At 41.8% G+C, this 26,911-nt stretch overlaps 1 long non-coding RNA gene across 1 annotated transcript in view; it reads left to right on the top strand.

The window, feature by feature from the left end:
- LOC126162025 (uncharacterized) overlaps positions 1-26,911 on the top strand; it is a 126,226-nt gene that overhangs the window by 64,846 nt on the left and 34,469 nt on the right. The window contains exon 2 of the long non-coding RNA XR_007534985.1: positions 21,782-21,856. This is a non-coding gene — a long non-coding RNA (uncharacterized LOC126162025). The remainder of the gene's footprint in view (positions 1-21,781; positions 21,857-26,911) is intronic.

The following is a 26,911-nucleotide window of genomic DNA, read 5'->3' as shown; positions in this document are numbered from 1 at the left end:
TGGTTGTGAACCACTGAGAGCTATGGCGGGAATGAAGCCTCACCTTCGTTTCTAGGTCCCCCAGCTCCATACAGTATAATACAATACAATAAATCAGAGTATTACTTCGCAGTTTTATCAGGAAGCGATCACAGGTTACCTTTTCAGGACGGCTAGTGACGGGTGGCGATTTGCTGCTAATGAGGAGAAAAGGGCAATTCTGCCGACGGGAAGGCAAAATGTTGAGTTAGTCAAGGATTTGCAAATTACGGAAGCAATGACAGTATGGGATTCACAAATCTACCGGAAGGTGAAGAATCAACGATGTCACAATAAATGATCATTGATGGTTTATACATACGTGCTATTAATCATCGATATCATATACAATACAAAATGTTCCCGCGATGATGATCCAAACTTTCAGGAAGGGTGGAGAAGGGCAAATGTTCCCGTGTGAGCTAAGGAAACGAAGCGTGAAAATATCTGAGTCGAAGGTTACAAAGTCATACTACAAATGTGTTTGCATAAAATGATTCATTATGTACGTAGCTGTCAGCATTATAGAGTAGGCAAATCGACCTACTTGTAGGCGTACATCATGATGGATGGGGACAAGAAAGCCCACTAATGCTCTGCAATTGGAGTGATGTGTCTTCTGACATGGTAATTCCTCAAACATGGTAATTTCTCACATATACCTTTTTGCAGTCTGTATTTGCAACTTAAGTGTACTACCCGTTCTAATAAAATGTCGTACTCGATCACCAAATTATCAGACATGAATTTCATCTACACAAAATTACTACCCAAGTTCATACAATGTGTATCTAAGTAAAGTCACCCAAAGCCCACCATGTGTCTCCTATCGTTCCAGAAGCTAAGAAAAACAGTGCTAGTGGTTCCACAATACAACGAGCAAAGTAGACTGTGAACTATACGGACTTCTGACGTGGAAGGAGCAATGCTTTCCCGTGTTCATGAGAAATAGCCATCAATCAGTATTAGAATTTTTTTACGTGAAATGGGTATCATACTAAGTAACTGTGTGGAAAGTAGGGCAGGAACTGCACCTGCACCCCTACAAATCACAGAAAGTGTAAGCTTTTACTCTTGCTGACTTCTGACCAGACGTCACGCTGACCAAAAACGAGTTGCGCCACTTTGAAGTCGATCGATGGATGTTTGGGTAAAGACGGACTGCCCAATAGTCACAACAGCTGTGAATGGGCTATTGAAAATCACTGCACTGTAGTTGTTAAGACACGTCAGTAGAGATTTTTAGACTGCTTATGGGCAGACTTAGGCAGTCTTTGTTTGGGTGGCGAATATTTGTTTGGTTCCATTCAACTGCATCAGTGTAGAAAAGGGCTAGCCAAGATTTATGCGCTCGGAGCGTGCTCATGGTCTATGATCACAGCCAACTCTGCTCAGCGCTCCGGGTTCCCCCACCATTGTGCTATTTTGAGCAGGTGCTTGTGTGAGACGATAATACACTGAGGTGGCAAACGTCATGTGATATGCACATATACAGATGGCGGTAGTTCTGCGTGTGCACAAGGTATATAAGGATACTGTTTACACAAGGTATATAAGAACAGTGCATTGGAGGGGGGGGGGGAGCTGTCATTTGTACTCAGGTGATTCATGTGAACAGTCTTCGACGTAATTATGGCAGCACGACGCGAATTAATAGACTTCGAGTGCTGAATGATAATTGGACCTAAATGCATGGGACATTCCATTTTGGAAATCATTAGGGAATCCAATATTCCGAAATCGACAGTATCAAGAGCGCCCTGGAAATACCAAGTTTCCGGCATTACCTCTGACCAGGCAAAACGCACTGGCCGACAGCCTTCACTTAACGACCGGGAGCAGTGGTGTTTGCATAGAGTCGTCCGTGCTAATATACAAGCAACACTGCGTGAAATAGCAGCAGAAATCGGTGTTGAACGTACGACGAATGTATCCGTTAGGACAGTGAGGCTAAATTTGGCGTTAGTGGGCTATGGCAGTAGACGACCGACGCCAGTGCTCCTGTTACCTGCATGACTTCCCCTGCGGCGCCTCCCCTGGGCTCGTGACCATATCGATTGTAGCCTAGAAGACTGAAAAACAGAGGCCTAATCAAATGAGTGTGATTTCGGTTGGTAAGAGCTGATGATGAGTTGAAAGTGGCGCAGACGCCATGAAGTCATGGACCCAAGTCGTCAACTGAGCAAGCTGGTGGTAGCTCCAAAATGATGTGGGCTGTGTTTACATGGAATGAACTGGATCCTGTGGACTGGAAATGGTGATGTTCGGCTACTTGGAAACTATTTGCAGCCATTCATGGACTTCATGTTCCCAAACAACGATGAGATTGGGCCACAATTGTTCACAATTGGCTTGAAGGACATTCTGGACAATTCGAGCGAATGATTTTACCACCGAAATCGTCTGATATGATTCCCATCGGACATTTGTGGGACATAACCGGGAGGTGAGCTCGTGCTCTAAGTCCAGCACCGGCAACACTTTCGCCATTATATGCATCTATAGATGCAGCATGGCTCAGTATTTCTGCAGGGAACTTCAACGACTTGTTGAGGTCATGCCATGTCGAGCTACTAGACTACGTCGGGCAAAAGGAGTTCCGAAATGACAGACTACTACTAGGCATCGTATGACATTTTTTACCTCAGTATATGCCGATGATTGCACACGAGGCAAAGAGAATGACGTATTTGCAAACATACTGCAACTATTTCTTAGTGGCAAATATTGCAGCATAATTATATGCGGAGGATTTTATTGTTAATCTTTACTTTCAACTTTTTATTTTTCCAAAAAGTAATAACTTTACTACTTAAGTCAATAAGAATCCCGCCCGCGGCTATCTGCGCAGTCTAGCTCGCTGCTTCCCGAGCGGGAAGGCGTGCCGGTCCCAAGCACGAATCCGCCAGGCGGATTAGCGTCGAGGTTCGGTGTACCAGCCAGTCTGTGGATGGGTTTTATGTCGGCTTTCCATCTGCCTTGGCGAATGCGGACTGGTTCCACTTACTCTGCCTCAGTTACACTATGTCAGCGATTGCTGCGCAAACACTGTCTCCACATATGTGTAGACCATAACTACTCTACCAAGCAAGCACTTGGGGTTATACTCGTGTGGTATGAAACCTTCCCAGGGGGGTCCACTAGCAGCCGAACCGCACAGTAACCCTGGGTTCGGTGTGGGGCGGCAGTGGGGTTGATGGTCTGCTGTATCCTGTTGTGGGGTTGTGAACCACTGTGGGCTACGGCAAGACGAAGCCTCTCCATCGTTTCTAGATCCCCAGTTTAATACACAATACACACAATAAGTCAATAAATACATTAGGCAGTGCTAACACAGTGAACAAAACTACAGAAAGCTTTATATACAAATATTTCGTATTAAGTTGTGAAATTTGTAAATTTACTCAAAGTTCGATTTTAGAACATACAGTATATCTGGAAGTATATTTCCTGACACAAATACAAAGTGTTGCACAGATTAACATCTCTTAACCCCAGATGTTGGCGGGACTTCTCAGTTCCAAAAAAGAAATAAAAACTGTTCACACTCACAAACTGAGCCAAACAATGAAATAGGTTGGGCGACTTTCCTGTGCAGTTTAGGATATTGTACTTGGGGTACCATTTCGCAAGGCTTGTAAAATCCTGGACTGGACAAACAGGTTATTGTCCCAGATGCTACACTGCATGTCTGTCAGCTGAAGTTGGAGGTAATGAGGATGTACATCAGCAGCTGGAAGAGAGAACTGTTTCACAAATAAATCGAAATCAGTCTTCAATGTGGAATGTCTTGAAATCATTTTGAGAAATCATGATGAATAGTTTCAATTATTGAAACGTAGTCAGATAGAACTGAAGATGAATTGTTTCAATTATTGAAATGTAATCAGACATGTCTGGCCCACAAATGACTGCATTGAATTCCAGGAAATGTTCCATGTCGTGAACTTGATGCTGATTTTCCGATGAGATTAATTCTTTTTAACTTCGTGAATCATATCTGTTACCGAATGATTTTTCCCTTACTTTAAAAGAGTTGGTGAAACTATGTAATAGGTCATATCGGTCATAGAAGATTTTGTCAGTGCTCTACTTCCTCTTAACTCAGTTTCTTCCCTAACGGTCGCCTAATGTTCAACCAGCGTTCATTGTCGTTTATCAGAAGACAAGTGCATCATCTACATCTGCATCTACATCCATACTCCGCAAGCCACCTGACGGTGTGTGGCGGAGGGTACCTTCAGTACCTCTATCGGTTCTCCCTTCTATTCCAGTCTCGTATTGTTCGTGGAAAGAAGGATTGTCGGTATGCCTCTGTGTGGGCTCTAATCTCTCTGATTTTATCCTCATGGTCTCTTCGCGAGATATACGTAGGAGGGAGCAATATACTGCTTGACTCTTCGGTGAAGGTATGTTCTCGAAACTTTGACAAAAGCCCGTACCGAGCTACTGAGCGTCTCTCCTGCAGAGTCTTCCACTGGAGTTTATCTATCATCTCCGTAACGCTTTCGCGATTACTAAATGATCCTGTAACGAAGCGCGCAGTTCTCCGTTGGATCTTCTCTATGTCTTGTATCAACCCTATCTGGTACGGATCCCACACTGCTGAGCAGTATTCAAGCAGTGGGCGAACAAGCGTGCTGTAACCTACTTCCTTTGTTTTCGGATTGCATTTCCTTAGGATTCTTCCAATGAATCTCAGTCTGGCATCTGCTTTACCGACAATCAACATTATATGATCATTCCATTTTAAATCACTCCTAATGCTTACTCCCAGATAACTTATGGTATTAACTGCTTCCAGTTGCTGACCTGATATTTTGTAGCTAAATGATAAAGGATCTATCTTTCTGTGTATTCGCAGCACCTTACACTTGCCTACATTGAGATTCAGTTGCCATTCCCTGCACCATGCGTCAATTCGCTGCAGATCCTCCTGCATCTCAGTACAATTTTCCATTGTTATAACCTCTCGATACACCACAGCATCATCTGCAAAAAGCCTCAGTGAACTTCCGATGTCATCCACCAGGTCATTTATGTATATTGTGAATAGCAACGGTCCTATGACACTCCCCTGCGGCACACCTGAAATTACTCTTACTTCGGAAGACTTCTCTCCATTGAGAATGACATGCTGCGTCCTGTTATCTAGGAACTCCTCAATCCAATCACACAATTGGTCTGATAGTCCATATGCTCTTACTTTGTTCAATAAACGACTGTGGGGAACTGTATCGAACGCCTTGCGGAAGTCAAGAAACACGGCATCTACCTGTGAACCCGTGTCTATGGCCCTCTGAGTCTCGTGGACGAATAGCGCGAGCTGGGTTTCACATGACCGTCTTTTTCGAAACCCATGCTGATTCCTACAGAGTAGATTTCTAGTCTCCAGAAAAGTCATTATACTCGAACACAACATGTGTTCCAAAATTCTACAACTGATCGACGTTAGAGATATAGGTCTATAGTTCTGCACATCTGTTCGACGTCCCTTCTTGAAAACGGGGATGACCTGTGCCCTTTTCCAATCCTTTGGAACGCTACGCTCTTCTAGAGACCTACGGTACACCGCTGCAAGAAGGGGGGCAAGTTCCTTCGCGTACTCTGTGTAAAATTGAACTGGTATCCCATCAGGTCCAGAGGCCTTTCCTCTTTTGAGCGATTTTAATTGTTTCTCTATCCCTCTGTCGTCTATTTCGATATCTACCATTTTGTCATCTGTGCGACAATCTAGAGAAGGAACTACAGTGCAATCTTCCTCTGTGAAACAACTTTGGAAAAAGACATTTAGTATTTCGGCCTTTATTCTGTCATCCTCTGTTTCAGTACCATTTTGGTCACAGAGTGTCTGGACATTCTGTTTTGATCCACCTACCGCTTTGACATAAGACCAAAATTTCTTAGGATTTTCTGCCAAGTCAGTACATAGAACTTTACTTTCGAATTCATTGAACGCCTCTCGCATAGCTCTCTTCACACTACATTTCGCTTCGCGTAATTTTTGTTTGTCTGGGGCTGGTATTGTGATGATACTCCAGTGAGTGTTTTCCAGATCATAGTAGTGTGATGCCGTAGTAAGTTCTTTTCATGTACCTCAAACTATACGCAAAGTAAAGCAATTCCCATTCAGGACTGAATTATTTGGCTTCTACACAGTGACACAAAAGCAGAATTGTGCTGTTTGTTGCTCGACGTTATTATGCTATGCTCTTGCTGCATCATTGATTATGACTTTTGTCTATTCCATGGAGTGACTATGGATTATTTTGTCAAAACGCAATCGAATGTGGCAGCTATGGTGAGGCAAGCCATGATGCAGAAGCTCTGCGCCTGTCCAATGGCATTCCTTTAACGTGACTCCGCCGATAAATCAAGTCACACGGCACTTTGATCTTTCTGCTGTCATGCGACTACATACATGCCTCTGGAAAGGACACTGGGTAGGCACACAGTTACCACTACCATTAAAAACCATATCATGATTCTTCATCTCAACATACCTACTGAGGGGGCACAGATGAATCTGTGTCCCGGCGTTGCAATGTCAAATACACTGGAGAATCGCTGCGGAGGTTCCCATGATAGGTGGACAGATCTGCAGTTGCATACTATGGCGGTGATGTCTATAGTCAGTGCACGGCACCCAGACAGTAACAACGGATACAAGGTTATAAATGCCGATCCATAGAGAGAGAGCCATGGTAGTACAAGCTAAGGCATCCCTGGTCCAGAACAGAGATCATAACGACAGGAGGCATCTACATGGAATCTGCCTAATGTTCAAACCCACACTGTGGCACCTATGTGAAAATGACAGTGTCATATTGCTAGCTCATGACCCTGTTATTGAATTAGGTGCACGGTTTCTCCTGATGCCTTCCACACACGAGATCCCCTGGGGTCTTTCCAGCAATTGGTATGACCCTGTAGTTGCCTGAATCACAATCTTTAATTTTTCTTTAAAGATGTGGACAAACCTCCCTGCCTGCCCACTGAACTATGTTCGGAATAAAGTGGAAAGCCGGCTGTTGTGGCCGAGCGGTTCTAGGCTCTTCAGTCCGGAGCCACGCGGCTGCTACGGTCGCAGGTTCGAATCCTGCCTCGGGTATGGGTGTGTGTGATGTCTTAACGTTAGTTAGGTTTAAGTAGTTCTAAGTCTAGGGGACTGATGACCTCAGATGTTAACTCCCATAGTGCTCAGAGCCATTTGAACAATTTTGAAGTGGAAAACCGGGTTTGTTTACAAAATTCTGTGAAGGTGCTACATATAAATTAGGGATTGCTGTCTGTTACTACTGCTCTTAGCAAAACGTAGATGGCGAAGGCCTCAGTCAGTGCCTTAATAGCGGCCACTGTCATTATAGAGTGCATCTACCTCAGATAAGCGAATCAAATCACATTCAAAAAGGATCCTGCGAAATCAATGTGAACCCGGTTTCAAGGATTCAATGGTTCAGCCTATGAATTGTTGGGGAGCAAAACTCGAACATTAGGGGACCAGGTGCTCATTGTCATCTTTTCTTGCCAATAAACATGGTGCTCTGACGACCTATATGGAGCTAAGAAAGCAGTTTAGCATGTAGCATGGTGGAAGGGGGGGGAGGTGAAACAGTTTTTTCAGCCATATAGTAGCAGGCCATCTTCCGCATTTGGATGTACTGAGGGAAAATAGACTTAAAGCTTTGCATTGGCCTATGCTGGCACATGGACTGACCACCTTAATTTAACACTACTAAGACATGTCAAAGCATTGTATCTTTCTTTAACTCGATGTTACTGTGGTTGTAGTGAGTGGCGGTTCTTCCAATGATGCCATGCCTCTGTGTAGGACCCAAAACATTTGAGCTCTTGTTGGTCAAAATTAGGTTCAGGATCAGCTGGAAGCCAGAATAAATATGAGGGCTATTTGGAAAATAAGATCCGATTGGACGCAAAATGGAAACCTTTGTGGAAAGCCGATGAAGCTTTGCACAGATGTGTCGCTCTTTTCAATTCATAGCGCACTGTGAGCACATAAAGATGCATAGAAAATGGTTTCTCCCGCCAAGTATGGGGGCCTGGTAGAGATTTCGCCTGATGTCATGCAGCACACATAACATAATTGTTATGCGTTTCCTTTTTCATGACAATTCTCTACCGCCTGCAGGGGCAATGAAGACGCTTCTGCGGCGTTTTCGGTGGGAAGTGTTTGATCACCCACAGTACATTCCGAAACTGACTCACCCTGAGTTTCATCTCTGCTCAAGTGGAACGCTGGCTATGAAGACAACATATTAGCTCAGACAACGAGCTATAGAATAGCGTAGAGAACTGGCGGAAAGCAAATGTGGCTGCCTTCCATGACGAGGGTCCTGGAGAGTTGGTACAGTGCTACGACAAATGTCTATGTCTGAGCCACGGCTATGTAGACAATTATCTGGAAGATTTAGCCAACAGTTGAAAATAAAACATTATTGTCTTTCATTGTCTTTCATAGTGGTTTCCATTTCGCGGCCGATCGGACCTTATTTTTGAAATAGGCCTCGTACAATAACCTAAATACACACGTTTCTTCCTTGTGGATCATTACTGATGATTTGTCAGACTCACTGCAATCTATCTCGCATAATTCAAGGATCTGGAGATGTACAGTTGCAATAATTTTGATGTCAAGATAATTGCAAGACGCAGGTATCTCGCCAATTAATTTCTCTAGATTGTGGTGAATGATGGGTGTGGGCTCTGCCGATTCTAAATGGGAACCTTTCATGTTGATATTAGCCAAATATTATATTTAAAACTAAAACTTATCGAGACTCTGGATGCAACGGGAGTTGTAAAAATACATCGGACAGATCGATCTTCGGTTACCATTCGCTCCACATTAGTTTACAAAATAAATCTCTGGGGTCACGGAATCAGAAGTGTCTCTGCAAGAGTTTGAGAGTTTACTGTCTTGAAATGCCTGAACAGTTTAGGCGAGTTGTTTTCCTTCTGTAAAACTATTAACAGAGTTTCAAGGGACTGGATGGGATGGGTGTAACGACATTTTGTTCTCGTGAGTGGAGGATGTTGTGTTCGGACCGGGATCGAGTAACAGGGTGAAATGCGATTGGGCTGAGGTGAATCTGGGACTGTACGTAATTTGCGTCGTCTAGCCTAGCCAATTCAGCCTTTGAATACGGGTAGCGTCTTTGGTTAGCAATGAAAACGTTCTCGGATCCGTGTTCGAAGCCCAACAGTCCTTGGATTTTAAATAAAAATCATCAGCATTGGCGGACGAAGACTTCCGGCACAAGAAGTCACCCTTATTCTTCCAACAGCCTGTAGTAAATTTTAGTTAGTAATAGCGAATACTGTGTTCAAGAATCACAAGAGGAGAAGCTGTACTTGGAAAAGGCCATGAGATACAGGAAGATTTCAGTTAGATTACATCGTGGTCAGTCAAAGCTTTCGAAATCAGATACTGTATTGTAAAGGGTACCTAGGAGCAGATACAGACTCATATCACATTTTAGTCGTGGTGAAGAATGGGCTAAGGAATGAAGAGATACGCTTGAAATTCTCTGAAGCTGTAGATACTGCGATAAGGAATAGCTCAGTAGACAGTTCAGTTCAAGAGGAATGGATGTCTCTAAAAGGGCAATCACAGAAGTTGGAAAGACAAACACAGGAACAAAGAAGAAAGGTTCGAAGAAACCATGGGTAACAGAAAAAATACTTCAGTTGATCGATGAAAGAAGGAAGTAAAAAGTTTTCAGAGATATTCAAGAATATATAAATACAAATCGCTTCGGAATGAAACAAATAGGAAGTGCACTTTAGCTAAGGCGAAATGGCTGCATGCAGAATATGAAGCTACCGAAAAAGAAAATGATTGTCAGATGGACTGACTCAACATATAGAAAAGTCAAAACAACCTTCGGTGAAACAAAAAGCAACGGCGATAACATTAAGAGTGTAGTGAGAATTCCAATGTTAAATGCAGGGCGGATAGGTGGTAAGAGTACATTGAAGGCCTTTATGAGGGGGAATATTTGTCTGATATGATATAAGAAGAAACAGGAGTCGATTTAGGTGGGGGATCTAATACTAGAATCATAATTCAAAACAACTTTGGAAGTCCTAATATCAAATAAGACAGAAGGAATAGACAACATTTCATGAGAATTTCTAAAATCATTGGGGGAAGTGGCAACAAAACGCCTACTCATGTTGGTGTGTAGAATGTATAAGTTTGGCGATGTACAACCTATCTTTCGGCAAATTATTATCCACACAATTCCGAAGATGGCAAAAGCTGACAAGTGCGAGAATTATTGCTTAATCAGTTTAACAGCTCATGCATCCAAGTTGTTATCAAGAATGGAAAAGAAAATTTAGGATGTGCTAAATGACGATCAGTTAGTCTGCAGGAAAGGTGAAGGCACCAGAGGGGCAGTTTTGATGGTGTGTCTGATAACGGGAGCAAAAATAAATAAAAATCAAGACACGGTCATAGGGTTCATCGACCAGGTTGCCTATTCTGTATCTTTCCGCCATTGTGCCGATTGTTTCGGCACTCAATAGCACCGAACGGTCTAGTACTCGAATTAGTGTCTCTGCGTTATTCAGTATGCATTTCGGTAGCGATACCGTTCGGGTCTAGAGAACCGAAGCGCTGTTGTCAATTCGTGTTGCGCAAGCCAATCAAAAGCTAGCGGGAGCAGATCCGCGCATTTGCACTGCAGCGCGCACAGCGCCACGAACACAATGTGGCTGGCAGACGACACAGGCGCGCTATGCTCCTAAGTACCGAAAATTGCGTTTACATTGCCATAATGCATGACGCCACATTCCATCGAGCTGACGTGCCCGCCTTCATCGCTCTTGCCTCCTCCTTAACAGCATCAGGCGCAGTATATCCATTTCCATGATTCTCAACTGAAATGCATAAAAATTTTTACGGTTTCTCTGACAGCATGTTTCCAAGCGTGCATAATAACGATATCCATGCATGCGTAATAACGATAGGGTATTTGGCTGTATTCTGCAGAATGTCGTAAATGCCACATTATGTCATCTTATTCTTATTCACACTGACATCGTGTTTTGGATTTTACGTTTCGGAAAATGAGTTAGAAATAGTGTGTAGTACCACACTGTACTAATACATCTTTAAAAACACCTGAAAAATTGATTCTGAGAGTTTCAAAGAATAAGAAGATAAACAGAATGTGGTTATAACACGCTCCTAGAGATCCAAATGATTAGGTAGCCCACTTCCCTATATGATTTCGGTCTTAAAAACAAAAATTGAAAAACAAATGCATTTTCGAGACTCCTGCTGCAGTTCGTCGAAGTTTATAACATACAACTCATGAATGAAAATGTTTCGTATATGGTGCTACAGTAAAAATATTATGGCAGAGATCTTTCATTTCTGTCTTCTGTGGTTGAGGAATCGATCGCAGATAAATACTTGTGACAAGCAAGATTATGAAGATCACTGCTACTAGTTACATTCCCAGTAATTTAAGTTGTGCTCTTAGATTCCTGTCTAAGCGCATACTCGGAAATCGCTACATATTCGGAAAAAATGGTGAAATATTTCTGACAAGATAAAATATCAAGGTCACTGTCGGTTGTTTCACTCACAGCAATTTCATCTCCAACAATTTCATATTTCGTATTTTCAACACACAGAAATCACGACATCATTACTGAGTAAGTGCGCTCTTACATGTAAGTAATAACGAATATTGTAGAAAAATCTTAACTTACACGAATAACAATGTCTCAGAACGTGTTGCATGTATGAAGAGGAAAAAAAAATATTGCATCCACCCATGCGCGAACCCGTGACCTTTGGACTTGGCCACGACAAACAACGTACACGCAGTGCTCATTTGTTGTAGTATTGTGTAGAGGAACGTAGGAAGACTTCGTTGCCAAATGGTGCAGCCTAAGTCGTAAATGCGTAATATTTTGGAAGGTTTCCAATATCAGGCTTCACATAATTGCTTTCCATTGTTACTTGAAAGTTGTAAATACGTTTCGATAATTACTAACTAACCTATTTGTGGGAAAAAGTACACAAAGGCACTAGTAACGTCAGGTTAGGTTAGTGTTGTTTAACGTCCCGTCGACAACGAGGTCATTAGAGACGGAGCGCAAGCTCGGGTTAGGGAAGGATGGGGAAGGATATCGGCCGTGCCCTTTCAAAGGAACCATCCCGGCATTTGCCTGAAACGATTTAGGGAAATCACGGAAAACCTAAATCAGGATGGCTGGAGACGGGATTGAACCGTCGTCCTCCCGAATGCGAGTCCAGTGTGCTAACCACTGCGCCACCTCGCTCGGTAGTAACGTCAGTTCACACTCACGTAATATACGTAAGCAGAGCCGATGTCTTGATATTTAATGATCTTTAAACTCTTATTTGCATAAAAATAACACGTATTTTGAGAGAATATTGACCGAATGTAATCATTCACAGTAACAACCTAACCTAACCATGTTTCTAACAAAGGAAAATAGTCTATTACGAACTCACTTTCCAACTGGATGCGTCCTCTGGTGATTCTTTAGTAACACAGTCACTAAATCCAAAGCTAAAGCCGCTAAATATGTTTAAAATAACAAATTATAGGTGTACATAAATCACAGTTCACCGATAGACAGGGCCAGATCGAAATCCAAAACCTCTCGGTACAATTGTCGTAAAATCGGTGGGAGGACCATTCTGTAAGAAGTCGCAGAAGCTTACTGAATAGGACATTTCGATAAAGAACCGAAAATGACGTCACACCGATCGGTATGAACGATACAGAGTAGGGCCCCTGGAAAAGGTGTTCGACAGTGTAATTTGGTGCAAGATGTCAGAAATTCAGAGAAAAATAGCGGTAAGCTATAGGTAGTATAGAACTTGTACAAGAGCGAAGAGGTAAGACTGGAAGACTGAGAATGATGTGCTCGGATTAATAAGGGTGTAAGATAGGCATGTAGCCTTTCACCCCTACTGTTCAAGTTATTCATCGAAAAAGCAGCGAGGGAAATAAAAGAAAGGTTCAAGAGTGGGATTAAAATTCAGGGTAACTGATAAAATTCGCTGATGACATCGCTGTTCTCAGTGAAAGTCAAGAGGCATTGGAGGATGTGTTGAATGGAGTGGTCTAATGACTATTAAATCGAAGAAATACGAAAGTAATGAGAAGTTGCAGAAATGAGAACTGCTACAAACTTAACATCAAAATTAAGTATCACGAAGTAGACGAAGTTAAGGAAATCTGCTACCTAGGTAACAAAATAACCCGTGACGGTCGGAGCAAGGAAGACATCAAAAGCGGACTAACACTGGAAAAAAGGGCAATTCTAGCAAGAGAAAGTTACCAGTATCGAACATAGACCTTAATTTGAGAAAGAAATTTCGGAAAATGTACGTTTGGAGCACAGCATTGTATCGTAGCAAAACATGGACTGTGGGGAAAAGCGGAACAGAAGAGAATCGAATCATTTGAGAAGTGGTGCTACAGACGAAAATTAAAAATTAGGTGGGCTGATAAGGTAAGGAACGAGGTGGTTCTGGGCAGAATTAGAGAAGAGAGAAATATATGGAAAACACAAACAGAAGGAATAGGATGATAGGACATGCGTTAAGACTTCAAGGGATAACTCCCACGATACTAGAGGGAGCCATAGAGGGGCAAAAACTGTAGAAGAAGAAGAGGTTGGAAGCCTGGAATACATTCAGCAAATAACTGAGGTTGTAGGTAACCAGTCAGAAGAATTATTCGTATTGACTAAAGTAACGTCAAAAAGGAAATTTGCCTGCTAACTAGAAGTATCCCTTTTATCAGCAACGAAAGATATTACTTTCTTGGTTGTGTTGATGACGGAAGAGCAATCTATTTTCGTATTCCAGTTGATAAGTGATGAAAGGCTTATGTGTCCCCTTGAAATACTACTGTTTTGTTTAGCTATTGTCTATGTATTAATAGTTTTTGTTGGTTGTGGACATCTAGGTTTCCTAAGCTTTGAATTTTATGTAGTGAATAATTACTGCGTAGCTTCTTGGGTGTAACGGTTTGAAGGAATATATAAGTGAATGATCATAGTCACTCTTGTCATACGTAAAGCAGGTGGTAACTTCTATTCATTGGCAGAACACTGGGAAAACGCAGCGAGCTTACAGAGGAGTTCACTTACAGCACACACATAAGACCCAACTTGAGTGTCACTCAGATGTGTGGGACCATTCCAAGTAGTTTCAACAGGGTATATTTAATACATAAAAACAAGTGAAGCACGGATGATCACTGGTTAGTTTTACTCACTGTAGAGATGGTGCAACACCTGTACTGGAAAACGTAGATTATCCTGCAAAAGGCTACTTCCTAAATTGCAATATCCAGTATTAAGAGAAGAGCCTAGGAACACACTTTAGCCCCATACATATGTGTTACTCACACAGAGTCCATGAAAACAAGACAAGTCTAATTACAGCATGTACAGAGGCATTTAAACACACTTCTCTCTCTCCAGGCAAATGTGATAGTAAGAAATCTTAATACGTGCACCTCTGCCACGTGTTTTGCTGTCAGTTGAATTGTAGAGAGACGTACATTCTAGCCTCAGAAAATGTAAAGATGTTCAACCCTAAGGTGAAAGACATCCAGTCGCTCTTATGAAGCTATTCCCAGATATTTTCCTAAAAATTTGAGCTGATAAAGAGTTAGTATCTATGTTCACCACCTCCAGGATGAAGCACGACGCGGGAACACTGTTAAATAAGGATATTCAAAGTATTAAAATGTAGAGGTACATTATTGTAAAAAGTATTACCAGTTTGTTCCTTCAATGGGCGGTTAAATCAGCTGCACTAACATGGGGAAAGTATAATAGAATGGCTTGAAAAATAAATGATTTCATACAAAGACACTGCAAAAAAGTACATTTCTCCATATGGCAGTGAATTATGAGATTATGCTGCAAAACCTCCCATACCCAGTTAAAGGGAAATTTTTGCTAATATTAAGATATTACAAAGAAGGAACAGAGCCGAAGCTGGGTACAATTAGAGACATGAATGAAGAAAGGTGACGACAGGGCGGAAACAACAGTAACAATTAGAAGGAGAGGCAGGAAACGAAGTAGAATGAGTATAGAAACTGAGATGTAAGTTACGCATCTAACTCTGTCCGAACAGACCTCGGAAGGCACAACGGTATCGACCGACCGCCATTTCATCCTCTTTCGTTAGATGCCACAGGATGCGGATATGAAGGGGTATATGGTAAGCACACTTCTTTCCCGATCGTTTTCAGCTTTCGAGACCAGAGCCGCTACTTCTTCATCAGGTAACTCTTCGATTATCCTCACAAGGGTTGAGTGCGGCCCGTTTGCCAACAGAGCTCGGCGGACGGTCACCCATCCAAGTGCTAGCCAAGCCCTTCAGTGATTAACTTCAGTGATATGATGGGAACCATATATATTAAAGATTACAGGAATTACCAGACAATGGAATAACAAAAGGAAAGATGCAGTGAGAGAAGGCCACTGGCGTATAATAAAAAATGAACGGAAAAATATTTGTGGAAAAAAGCAGACGCCGGTTAGAAGAAATGGGCATGCAAGAGAAAAATGATCAATACACACCTGATTGGTTTCAGGAGTAGGAAAGTGATGACAAGAATATCTTCGGCGAGTAACATAATTGTAACTAAACCGATTTTCAGACGAGGCACTGTCTGAAACTGTGATTGAAGATGGGTCAGGTGAGGAAATGATTGTATCATATGACGGTGTATGAACATAAAGACAAGTTTATCTATTGTGAACCCATGAATCAATACTAAGAGTGCTAAAAAACAGTTGCCAAAAATGTATGATACATTTACCACAACGTGTTTCGGGACTACATTGTCCACTTATCAAGTACTATAAAACAAGGTCACAACCAGTATATCACAATATTACACATACCGACGACCAAGTAAATTTCTGTGTATTATTTTGTAGTATAACATATCTTAAAGTTACGGTGACGTTATTCACAGCTAAAAGAAAGAGCTAGTAGCAGACATACATTATCTTTACTAATAGAGCTGTAAAACCGTCGTTTTTGCCTGTTTGTCTTTGCACGCTAATCTCCAAAACTATTAGATGACTTTTCATGGGATTTTTGCAGGTAACTTGAGTATAGCTTTGAACACCATACCGAGATTTATTTCGTCATAATCAGATCACAGAGAAAAAAAATAGCCACAAAAATTATGGAAATTTGCTGACAAACCCAGCATTACCAAGATATGTATTCGTGAAAACAGCTTTCAAATTATGAAACAGTCGTCCACAATGTACAAATGTATGAGTACAGCTGCTTCGCGTATCTACAAATAGATTCTGTAAACGCCTCTATAGCGACGCATCTTCATTACTCTACAGACGTCTATTGCTTTCGCTTACAGCCGTTTGTGCTTCGCAGTTGGAAGCACTGAAAATCGCTGCAAGATGTCAGGGATTTTCTTAAGTGAACTCGACTGCAGGAGTGTCTTAGCCAGAAATAATAAATGTATTAGAACTTCATGCATTATGTGGCATTTTTTCACACATCTCAGTGTTTTGACGTCATATCTCTTGAATAATGTGTTGTGTAATGACGTGTTGGCTTAGGTACATTCAGCAGCATATGTGAGTACAGTCTGCGAAATATATTGCAAATAGAGTTAGTTGCAACGAATGCTGCATGCTGCAGTTTTGCATGCATCTTATTTTTTATGACGTCTTATCTCTTTACCAATGTGTCATACAATGATTTAAGGTTGTAGGTGCATTTATCGGTATACGTGAATATTGTGTGCGAAATTTATTGCAAATACAGTTAGTAGCAGAGAAATAATAAATTTAAACATCATGCATGTCTCAGCAGTTTCACACGCACCTCATTGTTTATGACATTATATCTCCTGAACTCTGACAGAGAGGTGGCTCTTAACACCGACAGCAGTTGTTGCCAGACAGTAGGAGACATGTGTACCAAGTTTGGTTGAAAGCTTCCCTGTGAAATGATGTGGAACACACACACACACACACACACACACACACACACACACACACACACGCGCGCACACACGCACGCACGCACACGCATGCACATACGCATATACACATTTTTATAATGTGTGTATGTGTGTTCCACATCACTTCCGAAAACACTGGACCGATTTCAGACAAACTTGGAACACGTATCACTTAACTGTCTGGAAGGGATCGCTGTGGAGTGGGGGTGGGAGGTAAGTTAGAACCACCTACCTATCAAAGAGATGAAGTGTGATGAAACAGAAGTGTAGGCCACGACGCTCGAATACCCAGATTTTATTCATCCAGTATTTCAGAACGAGGGCGCTTAGGAACTTGCAACAAACTTTTACGGAATATTTTATCGCTGACATTTCCCGCAAAATTATGAAAGGAGGAAAGTTAATCCCCTGCTACCTTCTTGTTGTTCATTTTCGCATCAGGCATGACGTACAGCGGTATTCGCGCCACGTTTTGCGGACATTGTTTACGTATACTGCTGAGTGTACCAGCAAAATTGTAGCTTTATAGGACATACGGTTCAGCATATATGAGTGAAAAATTGCCGTATGACATTTAAATTTGCTATTACTAAACCACTGAATAAATTTCTATGAAATTTGGTAACGAAATAGCTTGATCCTTGAGCAAAAACTTAAGCTACTTTAGAGAGAGCGTAGTATAAGATATTTATTGATTTGAAAAATGTTAGACGGATTGGGGAAACATATTTACTCTTTGACTTCTGAACATCACATTTGTGAAAACGATTTTATTGGTTGAAATGTGCTATGTGACAGGATTCAAAATAATGATTACAGTGCTTATAGAGTCTTCTATGCGTTTAATCCATACTTACACATTATTTAAAATAGTACGATACATAGATCGCTTTGCTGCCGACTCCCCTCCGTACATACTGTTTGGTAGCGATGCTCTGCATGACAACACATCGCCCATTGGGGCAGCCCGGGAGAAGGGAGAGCGGGCAGCACATCGCAAGCTATGCTTTCCCAAACAGGCAGACATGTGAGGATAACTTATGTTATTGCAAGCACGGTAGTTTACATACTCACCAAGTACAAGAAAACTACTGATATGTGATCGCAACTGCAGGTAATAACTAGTCAAAAATAAGACTCTTTCTTTAACGTCTCATGTTAATGCAGGTTACTGTCTTCACCCACCAAAAGAGTATTATCCTGTGATGTATGTCACAGCCACAGTGCTAATGTCTACAGTAAAATATTTTAATTTTATATGTTGACTGCTCCATTAAATTTCGGGTGTGCAGCGGCATTAATTCAGCTTCTTCTTCTAATATTTCGTTTGTAGCCGGCCGGAATGGCCATGTGGTTCTGGGCGCTACAGTCTGGAGCCGAGCGACCGCAACGGTCGCAGGTTCGAATCCTGCATCGGGCATGGATGTGTGTGATGTCCTTAGGTTAGTTAGGTTTAATTAGTTCTAAGTTCTAGGCGACTGATGACCTTAGAAGTTAAGTCGCATAGTGCTCAGAGCCATTTGAACCATTTTTCGTTTGTATATACTCCAGCCATCTTCAGCGTGAGCTGCACATTTAATGGCGCGGTCACTGCGCCCTGAAAACAAGGACTCCTAACAATTCCTAAACCAATAATGCACAGTTGTTACGTAATGAGATTCTGGACCAAATTCGCTTGACTGTTTGTCGAGTGAAGACTCGCCGGTTGGCCACACTCAGGAGCATCATGAGCGATTCAGCTTAACCTTATGTCATCAAGATCCTGGATGACGGAAAACTCAGAAATCGAAAATGGAAGATGGCAGAAAATCTAAAAAAATGCGAGATTCAGGTGATGAGAAATTTAAAAATTGATGGGGAAATTTAAAAACCCAGGATGGTCGAACTACCCTGGCCTACTGCTCTTTGAACCCCCTACCCCTCCTCCTCCCCTGCTCTCCAATCAATCAAAATCGAAGATGGAACTTCTGACACAGTTGCAGCAGTGGTAATTAAAAACTAAAACTCCAGGGTAATGGATCTAGCAAAATTCTGGTTAACAACCACTCTGCCTCTCCCCTCTCCACTAGTCCAATCACAGCCTAGTATCTTAGCTACCACTGAAATGAAACAGCCAAGTACTGTGTAGTATATTAGTGGCCAATGAAATTGAACAGCCACTCACAATGTAGTCATCTTGTCTGTCCTCAGAAGTATACGGATGACTGAATTATTTGTGAAAATTCACATTTACAGTATTTTCACATAGGTCAGAAAAACACTCACACACACACACACACACACACACACACACACAGGCCGCACGGTCTGAGGCGTCTGTCTTGTCACTGTCCGTGCAGCTCCCCACGTCCAAGGTTCGAGTCCTCCCTCGGACATGGGTGAGTGTGTTGTCTATAGCGTAAGTTAGTTTAAGTTAGATTAAGTAGTGTCTAAGCTTAGGGACCGATGACCTCAGCAGTTTGGTCCCATAAGACCTTACCACAAGTTTCCAATTACACACACACACACACACACACACACACACACACACATGCACATGCACATTACAAAATACTTCACTTCCATCTGAACTGCGAAAATGAGACAAAAAACATTGCAAACTACGTTTTCTATCTGTACCACAAAAAATGTTTATGGACAGTCTTGCCAGTTGCATCTGTAAATATCGTTGGTAACCATATGGTATTCGCTTAGTCACATGAGAACAAGTATAAAACATACTGACCACAGATAGTTCAAACTAATGTTTGATTATGGAATGTAATTAACACAGAAGTGATAAAGAGTTGCTGAAGATGAATTTTGCGTTAAATGCTATTCTGTAAAGCTTCAAAAATAAAATCAACTGCTGCTTTATGCCCCTGTTATTTGTCACCATCAATAGGTGAATCCACTTTTAAACACTCACCGTTTGACTGTGTACGATAGTGTAAGGCACATCAGAGTCTCAGATTAATTATTTTCCACTTATAAGATGTATCACAATGTTATTTTCTACATCGACACGCCTAGTCGTCAAACTGCTGTCTAAACCGTGAATGTGAACTTCCCAAATGCTAATTCTATGCGTAAATAGTTACAAATAAGAGACAGTTGACATTTCAACATAAGCATAAAAGATTGCAAAACTAGCCTGGACAGGCTTGCAAGTTGAGTGCAGTTATTTAGCCTACTCTCGATGTAAGGCTCAACACGCACGTACACGCTTATAAATCTTACAATGGTGTCTAAATACATAATTGGTGGGAACGGGTCATAGTACAAAACACAACTGGGCTAGTTCCACTGTCTTTGATTTTTAAATTTCTCTACGACTTTTAAATTTCGCAACACTGACATCACGCATTTCCTAAATTTTCCACTATGCACCATCTTGGATTTTTTTAATTTCTCACTAGCTGCCATCTTTTGATAAAACAGATGAAATCTCTATGGGGATTGTGGTAGTTTACGAAATAAAGTGTCAGAATTGTTAAATGAAGTATATGAGGCAAACAGAAGTAATTTTATATTAAGGTTTAAAGTAAATGATAATAAAGAGAATGGCTCGTTGGTGGAGGCTAAGTATCTCCAGAATGAGCAGCAGTCGTTGATTGGCAATGCGGACAACAGGCATGTATTGTATTTTGAAGAAAAAGTATAGTAGATGTCAAATTTAGAAGAAATATTTTGTGCTTTAAGAGAGTAATGTGTCAACGTGTTAAGTGAAAAAAAAACGGAAGTGACATTTCTGGGACCACTTTCGCCATGTTCTCGTTGAGAAGCAGCCAGCAACTTAATCTAATTAGTTTGCAAGTTTCTTGTTACTCATTTTTGTATATGGATGCACACATTGGAATGTAGATGCATTATTGGTTTTAGACTTCGCTATGACTTTACATATAACGTTCTCAGTAGCATCGTTGGGAGTGTGACTTGCGTTATAGGATAGTACTACATTTAGTAGGCTTCGTCAACGCTTTTAGTTTACAAATAAGCTCTGTGAGAATGTTATGTTTTAACATGAGATGTTCAGGGAAGAGTTTTATGTTTGACAATGGATGTCCACTGCTGGAATTTTACTTTTCACAGTGCCTAATGGTATAGTAACTTAAAGATATTTTATACTACAGAACAATATAGATAGATCCACATGTTTGTCAGTATGTACAATATTAAGATGTATGGATTAGCGATCCCTTATTTTATAAGGCTTGACAATGGGACAATGTAGTGCTGAAACATTTTGTAGTAAATATATCACACACTTTCCACAACTGTTGGATAAAATCCTCAGTACTGATCAGAGACAAATTTTTGATGAAGTTATGCATATTCCCGAAGAGTAATTAGTTCAATAGAAACTATAGAAAATTGTGGTCGTAAAGTAACTGCACTTGTGGACAGCGGAAATAATACAAGTGTGATGCGTAATTCACGTGACCAAGTATTTAGAATTTCTATCATAATTGCCTTCTCTGTTAAAGGAAAGAAATAGTAAGTACAGCTGGCAAACACAGTAAGCCACTTGCTGGACAAACACTATTAAATTCAAGGTCCCTTTTAACGAGTATGAGCAACTAATTTTGATTATTGTTTGAATTAGTGTCTGAAAACAGGGATAAGGACACGAAAATGTATTTTGTGTGTAAAAAGCGGTGAATAAGAAAAGGGGGTTGGGTTTAATGGATTTGTACATGTCAACAAAAACTGTGACTCATTTACAATTTTTGGTGGTGAAGAACGGAGAGGACGAAAGGAGAAGAGGATCAAGACGAGGATGGTGCAGCCAGTCCTATAGTGGTGACGTGACGAATGTAAGTAACGAATTAGCCATTATAACATCAGACGAAGATTACATTTACAGTAATTTAGAAGAAAGAAATGTTATTACCCAGAATAAAATTTAAGAAGGATGAATACAGTATCTGAGCCGCCAAAGAATCAGAAACAGGAATTAATTGAAGTTTTATAAGCCTTGCCATAGTATTTTCGAGGAGATCTGGTCATAAACATCCCTGCAAATTTGAAGAGAAAATGGTTCAAATGGCTCTGAGCACTATGGGACTTAACTTCTGAGGTCATCAATCCCCTAGAACTTAGAACAACTTAAAGTTAACTAACCTAAGGACATCACACACATCCATACCCGAAGCAGGATTCGAACCTTCGACCGTAGCGGTCGCGCGGTTCCAGACTGCAGCGCCTAGAACTGCTCAGGCACCCCGGCCGGCTTTGAATAGCAGTTACTATATTATATTAGATATACGTTTCTTTCCGCAGATCGATAATGCTCAGATTCTTAAGGATATTGATGATATCGTAAAACAAGAATAGACAATGCATGTAAAGGTGTCTCTTTGTTGGCTCTCTCATTTCCTCATTACCCATTTTCGTTTTTGAAGAGCCATAAGATTTTTTAGCACATATCCCTGAATTATTTATTTAATCTGCGTCAATATCTAACGATTAAGATATTTTCGTAAACTCTCTCATCAAACACTGCTTCGGAAACTTAGTGAGCGGTTAGTCCTGAGTCAGTCATGTGCTGGGTGGTTGAGAGTGCGATATGCTAGCTTATTCAAAATGAATTCAGTCAGTCTTGTTGCACAGAGCTTCGTATACAGTGCTTTGAAATGTTAAGACTTGTTGGTTCCAGGGCTACATTTGAGAGAGCATGCCGTTCAGATAAAATTACTTTCGTTTGCCGGAGAGCCATGGTTTTGAGTAGTTTGTACAATGTGCAAGATTACCAGTAGGATTATTCCAATTTGTATTCTATTCAAAATTCTGATCTACAGTTTGAGGTGAGCTAGGTCGTACTTTTGTATTATTACAAGAGCCGGTAAGATTCCACGATTCACCTCACAGAAGTGTAGGCTTCAAGGGGTTACGAAGTATTTGGAGACTGGTTACCGCCTCATTTCTAAGCTCATTTCATTATGTTTTATATCAAATTCTTCTATGTTAAAATTCACGTGAAGTGCAAGGTCTGTTTTGTGCATGGTATCGGATTATACACTCTTGGAAATGGAAAAAAGAACATATTGACACCGGTGTGTCAGACCCACCATACTTGCTCCGGACACTGCGAGAGGGCTGTACAAGCAATGATCACACGCACGACACAGCGGACACACCAGGAACCGCGGTGTTGGCCGTCGAATGGCGCTAGCTGCGCAGCATTTGTGCACCGCCGCCGTCAGTGTCAGCCAGTTTGCCGTGGCATACGGAGCTCCATCGCAGTCTTTAACACTGGTAGCATGCCGCGACAGCGTGGACGTGAACCGTATGTGCAGTTGACGGACTTTGAGCGAGGGCGTATAGTGGGCATGCAGGAGGCCGGGTGGACGTACCGCCGAATTGCTCAACACGTGGGGCGTGAGGTCTCCACAGTACATCGATGTTGTCGCCAGTGGTCGGCGGAAGGTGCACGTGCCCGTCGACCTGGGACCGGACCGCAGCGACGCACGGATACACGCCAAGACCGTAGGATCCTACGCAGTGCCGTAGGGGACCGCACCGCCACTTCCCAGCAAATTGGGGACACTGTTGCTCCTGGGGTATCGGCGAGGACCATTCGCAACCGTCTCCATGAAGCTGGGCTACGGTCCCGCACACCGTTAGGCCGTCTTCCGCTCACGCCCCAACATCGTGCAGCCCGCATCCAGTGGTGTCGCGACAGGCGGAATGGAGGGACGAATGGAGACGTGTCGTCTTCAGCGATGAGAGTCGCTTCTGCCTTGGTGCCAATGATGGTCGTATGCGTGTTTGGCGCCGTGCAGGTGAGTGCCACAATCAGGACTGCAGACGACCGAGGCACACAGGGCCAACACCCGGCATCATGGTGTGGGGAGCGATCTCCTACACTGGCCGTACACCACTGGTGATCGTCGAGGGGACACTGAATAGTGCACGGTACATCCAAACCGTCATCGAACCCATCGTTCTACCATTCCTAGACCGGCAAGGGAACTTGCTGTTCCAACAGGACAATGCACGTCCGCATGTATCCCGTGCCACCCAACGTGCTCTAGAAAGTGTAAGTCAACTACCCTGGCCAGCAAGATCTCCGGATCTGTCCCCCATTGAGCATGTTTGGGACTGGATGAAGCGTCGTCTCACGCGGCCTGCACGTCCAGCACGAACGCTGGTCCAACTGAGGCGCCAGGTGGAAATGGCATGGCAAGCCGTTCCACAGGACTACATCCAGCATCTCTACGATCGTCTCCATGGGAGAATAGCAGCCTGCATTGCTGCGAAAGGTGGATATACACTGTACTAGTGCCGACATTGTGCATGCTCTGTTGCCTGTGTCTATGTGCCTGTGGTTCTGTCAGTGTGATCATGTGATGTATCTGACCCCAGGAATGTGTCAATAAAGTTTCCCCTTCCTGGGACAATGAATTCACGGTGTTCTTATTTCAATTTCCAGGAGTGTATTTCTGATGATAAAAGCTTAGTTTCATAAATAATAGGGTGAATAGGCATTCTCACATTGAGATCGTAATTTGCATTCTCATTTATGAAGAAGAGTAATGCAACTGATTGTTAACAACATGCGTTGTATGATGATCCTTCCTTAATCTCAAACTTTATTTAAATGTACATAAAACTGGGCCCCGAAATTTTGTTAATATGAGATTAGACAATGTAGTAGCTGAGGTGACAGTCATTTTGATGATTAAGTTTACACATCATGTAGCATGGTTGAAAGCAGATGATAGAGTTTAGTACAATGTTGACTTACTTCCTAGCTAGTTTAGAGGAACTGAGTAACGTACGTCAATGTACGGTTCCTGTGTTGACGGTCGCATGTGTGATACGTGTTGTAGCACACTGTCACTGAATTAACATGACTTCATGTCTGAAAGATGTTGTTCTATTGAATGATTTTTCAGATGATTAATTATTGCATCCACTAAGAACTGAGGAAATAATGTTTCGGGAAACAGTTCCACCGCACTGCTGATGGATAAAAGTGAGAGGCCAACAGATATTAGCACCACTTGTTACTGTGTGAAGTTATTTAGTTATGTACACGCGTTATTTTGAGGTACGCAGGCCATTTATCATACCGTTGTGGTCTTTTCAAGGAAAGTAAGTGCAGTGTGGCTGCTTTAGAAATGTCTTAAACTTTTTCATGGCCATTTTATTTTGCGTGCCACTAAAATATAAGGGCTTGCTTATCACTACTTATGAGCACGTTTGAAGCATTTGCAAATGCACACATGCTTATCAACATGTCTACAAGATAAGAGATATACTAATGGTCCATTCAAATGACCAAAGTCTAATGAACCTCATGGATGTGGAATAACTGAAAAATGGAACATACTTTTATTGAGGACTTAGTAATAAGCTTGTCACTAAACAAGTAAAGGTATAATACATTCAGGTGCATATTATTCTTAACCTATTGTAACCAAGGATCATCAGACAGAAAATCAGTTTACAACACTTATTTCCCTTGATCACGTTGCTGCACTGTAGTTACGCCACACATGAATGGCAGGAACGTCTCGAAATTCTGGACCCAATACTGTAGATTTTCAGGACACCCGATAACATGTTAAATTTAGCTAACCATGAGTTCACACGAAAACAAATAAAGTTTCAGGGTCATAATATAGCATGAAAAGAAATTGAAAATGATCCTCTTGAACCATTGGAAAATTTTCTACTCCCTGTGTGCCAAAAAGAGTCAAAGCCTTTCACGGTCCTCTGTGGGTTTTAACGTAAATTTAACATTGATGCCTATCTGAGGCAATCGATAAGAAACGTATGTACCAAGAATACTGAATATGCATTTTGCGCTATAAAATAAAAATTACATAATACACTCTACCTAGTGAATGCTGTATATATTCAGTTATACAGTCTGCAACAAGTATTTTTATACCATTGCAACCTTGAAACTTGAAATAGTGGACATAGTTCGTTGGTAAGGATTTCAGGTAGCAGAGAAGATACATTACGGAAAAAAGTGTAAAGACGCAAGAGCTTCAGTGAGCTTTGTTTATAATTTTAATGTATAATGACTGAAGAGTGTTTGCTTCAGAGAGTTATTAGGAGAAATAAAATGAAGAGTTTTGTAATATGTGGTCGTTAAGTGCATAGAATCTGAGTTTGTGTTTAAACATTTAATGACAGCATTGAAGGGGGCTAACACATCAAGTGTCTCCTCAGTTGTACACCACTAGCCATTAAAATTGCTACACCAAGAAGAAATGCAGATGATAAACGGTTATTCATTGGACAAATATATTATACTAGAACTGACATGTGATTACATTTTCACCCAATATGGGTGCATAGATCCTGAGAAAACAGTACCCAAAACAACCACCTCTGGCCGTAATAACGGCCTTGATACTCCTGGGCATGGCGTCTATAGGTACAGCTCCACATGCAGCTTCAACACGATACCACAGTTCATCAAGAGTAGTGACTGGCGTATTGTGACGAGCGAGTTGTTCAGCCACCATTGACCAGACGTTTTCAATTGGTGAGAGATCTGGAGAATGTGCTGGCCAGGGCAGTAGTCGAACATTTTCTGTATCCAGAAAGGCCCGTACAGGACCTGCAACAAGCGGGCGTGCATTATCCTGCTGAGATGTAGGGTTTCGCAGGGATCGAATGAAGGGTAGAGCCACGGGTCGTAACACACCTGAAGTGTAACGTCCACTGTTCAAAATGCCGTCAGTGCGAACAAGAGGTGACCGAGACGTGTAACCAATGACACTCCATACCATCACGCCGGGTGATACGCGGGCATGGCGATGACGAATACACGCTTCCAATGTGCGTTCATCGCGATGTCGCCAAACACGGATGCGACAATCATGATGATGTAAACAGAACCTGGATTC

Source organism: Schistocerca cancellata, chromosome 2 (genome assembly GCF_023864275.1).
Source record: "Schistocerca cancellata isolate TAMUIC-IGC-003103 chromosome 2, iqSchCanc2.1, whole genome shotgun sequence".
Lineage (NCBI taxonomy): Eukaryota > Metazoa > Arthropoda > Insecta > Orthoptera > Acrididae > Schistocerca > Schistocerca cancellata.
This window is presented reverse-complemented; position numbering and strand designations above follow the sequence as displayed.